This window comes from Ochotona curzoniae, unplaced genomic scaffold (genome assembly GCF_017591425.1).
Source record: "Ochotona curzoniae isolate NIBS_2020 unplaced genomic scaffold, NIBS_Ocur_1.0 contig_1014, whole genome shotgun sequence".
Taxonomy (NCBI): Eukaryota; Metazoa; Chordata; class Mammalia; order Lagomorpha; family Ochotonidae; genus Ochotona; species Ochotona curzoniae.
Window position 1 is genome coordinate 28,129,843 of NW_024464920.1, and position 4,362 is coordinate 28,134,204.

Consider the following 4,362-nt stretch of genomic DNA (forward strand, 5'->3'; position numbering starts at 1 on the left):
CCATCTAACAAAGTGCAAGGGATGGTAATAAATGCAGCAATGTGTTGAAGGCAAACATTCAGAAAGCTCTAACAGCTAGCATTTCTCTGAGGAATGTCACAGGTCATGCATGCCGAGGAGGTCACAGCTGTGTGCAAGGGAGAGCAGGGGGCTTGGGTTCAGTCAACCAGTGCAGGACTTAGAGTTCTGCATTCCTAGGCAGTCTGTTTCCCATGCCAATCCGGCCTCTGCTGCTGGAAATGAGGCTATATCAAGCACTCTGCAGGTTTGTTGTGAGGATGGAATGGGATGTATACAAAAACACTTGACAAATTCTAGCATCTAGTGGCTCAAAGTGGGTCTAAGGGCTAACAGCATCAATGCTATCCAGAGATTTTGTAAGAAAGATTCTCATGTGCTGGATCAATGGCTCAATTCTGCTTGCAAGTGCTGACACCCCATACGGGCACTGGTCTGTGTCCTCCACTTCCCTTCCAGCTCCCTGCTTGTGGCCTGGTAAAGCAGCAGAGGATGATCCAAAGCCTTAGGAACTTGCACCTGTGTGGGAGACCTGGAAGAAGCTCCTGGCCCCTGGGTTTGGTTTAGCTCAGTTCCAATCATTGCTGCCTTTTGGGGAGTGAACCGACAATGAAATGTCTTTCTTTCTCTCCTTCTCTCTGTAAATCTTCCTTTCCAATAAAGGCAAATAAAAAAAAAAAAGGAAGAAAGAAAGAAAGCTTCTTAGACCAGCCTAGACCTGCTCAATTAGGTACTATAATCTGGCAAATACCCAGATGAGCTTCGTGCACATTTAAGTTGGAGAAGCCCTGTTCCCAGGAGGCTACAAAAATGCAGCCTGTTGTAATTCAGGACTTTGTTTTGCAGGTATATGCTTCCAAGGAAACACAACACATCCAGATTTCAAGGCATCATCTCTCGTCAGAGGTTTCTATACTCCCTTCCCGGATTCTGATGAGCTCAGCAGCTGCGAGGGGAACTGATTCCAACCAGGGGACTTAGCGGGCTCTGACTGCGCAGGGGATCCCCTTGGACTGCTGGAGTCATTGCCTTCTAAGTGCGAGAACCAATCAAGTGCAAACCCCCATATACAACACTGCCTCTGTCCTAGGAAATGCTGTTAAGTCTGAGGCCACGTGTGAGCAGCAGCCTGCGTGGAACTGAAGTGAATTTAACGCTTTCCTGCCCAGAGTGCCTGAAAAACAATAATGAAGGGAAACGACTCTTCATTTTTATTTGCTAGCAATGTTAGATTCTGCTATAGATAAGAAACATTTAAGAAGTGCTTCCCAAATACCTGTTAAAGGGAGTTGAACACTAATCAGCTTCCTAACTACCGAAAAGGGCTTTAATACAATTATAAGCCTGTGGGACTCCAGGGTTGGATAGAATGTGTCAACTTCACTTTGGGTTAGTTTACTTTCACTTTAAGTGTACAGACACACACATACCATTGTTTTCACCATAGTCACCATGTGCTTCACTTTCCATTCCCCTGGTCAAAAATTAGCCACGTGAACCTATATATTTTAATAACTTACATAATTATTCATAATAAAACTTGAATGATTCCATTTGTAAATCACTATTTACAAAAAAAAAATTCTTTGCACTTCAAAAGTATTTTGAATAGATGTCCTAGGTTCAGTTTAGGAAATAGTCTGTCTCAGAAGCCTATGACAAAGACATGAGTGAAAATCCGTTAGCAAAGTCTTAGTGCACAGATGTGAGTAATTGTACATTACCCACATCTTCAAAGATCCAGAGATCTGTGTCATGCAGAAGTGGGGCACAGCCAAGATGAACCCTCCAGTGAGAGAAATTTTCAACTGAGGAATATTCTAGCTAGATTTGTGTGTTCCTCAGGTGTAGAAGTTAATTTTTTTTTAGTTTGCTTAGATTGATTCTTGCCATTAAAAAAGCAGGAATATGCAAAGGCCTAGTAGCAGCCCTCTGCTTAAGACATTGTCTGTTGCAGATCCACTATTCTGGGTATAGAGATGAGTCACCCAAGAAGACCTGGGTCACCAATACCCTCCTGAACCTAGAAATATGGAAGCTAAGACAGAGCCTTATACATCCTAGAATGCACACTTACTTCTGAGAAGTTCGACGTGACATGAATTCCCACTGCCTCAGAAGTAGGGTTTCAAAAACACCTCTTTGATGGCAGTGGAAAAATCTGACAGAACACACACATATATTCACTTATTTACATTTTCTTTTAACATCTACATTCATCTAGGACTTAAGCCTGTCTGGCCATAGATGAGTTCCCTGGATCTTTTTATGTGGAAAACCATGAGATTGATCTTATAGGAAGTCAATAGAGAACTGTAAGCTTAGCTCTAGGACAAAAAAAACAAAAAAAACAAAACGACAGCTCCTTGGAGGAACATATTTATAGTCAAACATTCAGATCATCCCTGTTCTATGAGAACTTACTCCAATCAACACCGAGTACTTGAAAAGGGAAACTACCAGAAAAAAGAGTACCTCAATACAGTCTCTATGGAAGAAGGCTGACGGACATCATTTGACCCAGCCTTCTGGTGCCTGTGGGACAGACAGAGGTGGCTGAAGCATGGCTGGTGACGGTTAGGCATCGTTGGTAGATGTCAGCTGGTGAACCAATAACTTTGGCAGTGATTGTAACTGGTACTCCCCAAGCAGCCACAAAAGAGATGATGACAACTGTCAAATCTTAGGTAAGCAAACACCACTTTAGGGACTCTCAGAATGATCGAAGCTAGGATTTGAATGGCATGGGGATGAGTCCTACAGAGCAAGTCACATTAGACACCAATTTTACCAATCAGTATTAATCAAAATATTATACTTGTATTAATAAACTTTTGTGTACCTATCCCACTCCATGGTTGGTAGGATACGGGAAATAAGAAAAAGTAAAAAAAAAAAAATCACTTCAGATCTGAAGTAAAAAGTATTTGGTTGAAGGCTCAATGTTTGGGACCAGTGATGTGGTTAAGCCACCGACTATGACAGCAGCATCCCATACGGGTACAAGTTCATGTTCTAGATGCTCCACTTCTGATTCAGTTCCCTACTAATTACTTGGAAGAAGCAGCATAAGATGGTCCAAAACCATATTTTAGGGTAGCCATGATGGATTCTAGCAAAAGAATGGGCATACAAACTGACTTAAAGAAAGAAGAATGAAGATGCCTTGCAGAAGGAAGCAAGCAAGATCTGTCTGTTCCCAAAAGAGGAGGAAAGATGGAGAATAGATGTCTGGTAACTGCCTTGTCCCCAGGAAGCTTGGCTGGAGCCCCTACATTTGATACATAATCCTTCTATATTCTTATATGACAAATTCATTATTAACTCTGAATAAGAGTGAAATAATTCTAAAACTATAAAATGGAAAATACCAATATAAAATATACATGAAACAAAAATAAGTAGTCATTATTATTATATTTATTAAGGTTTTGTTTTGTTCTGTTGCTTAGGACTCAGCAGCCATTGGGGAGAGCTTAGTAGCCTGGCTGTGCAGATACTCTCCAAACCCTGAATAGGGACCAACATCCTTCAAATAAGGAATCAAGAATGCACCAGTTGGCCATCCTGTATGTTCAAGATGTTCAGTCTTACCAATGTTCAGTCTGTTAGTCATCAGAATTCCTCTGGGCGACATGGCACATCCAAACTTTACCTAGCTAAGGCAAAGAGGAAGTGGATTAGTTCATCTAACTGCTAGGTCCAAGGGGTGAGAAGACCCAAACAGGTAACTTTATTACAAGAACCACCACTCAGCTTGACTCTCTGGCTTGGAAATCTCTTCCTCTTCTATTGCAGTTCCATGTGTTGGTGTAATTCTCAGACAGTCCATGATGGCCGGATGGTCCCCAAGTATTGCAGGCTTGTTCCTACCAGTTTAGTAATCTCTACAGGATATTTCAGCCACATTCCCTGGGAAAGTTCTGATTGTTCCAACAATTCACATGCTTATCCCTAAACCAATCACTATTACCTAAAGAATTTAGTATTTTCTTTGCACATGTCCATCTGGCAACAAGGCATGGTATCACCTACAGGATTTATGGAGCTCAAAAGCCTAGACATGATTGCACACCAACAGAAAAATGCACGGGCGAAGCCACATTGGGAGGAGTTTAAGATACCATCTAGCTCTCCTCTCCATGAGCACTTAGGATTTACAAATGAGAAACAATCTTTTGTTAGCAAGGAAAACCATTTTGCTTTTTCAGTGGGCAGAGTGGCCTAAAATCTGTGGCCTTTGCCCACTACAAATTCCGTCAATCCCCTACCGGGGGAGAGCACAGGGGACCGAGCTGTACCTGTGGATGAGTCAGTGGCTGCCCTGCAGCTCCAACTCCCCAC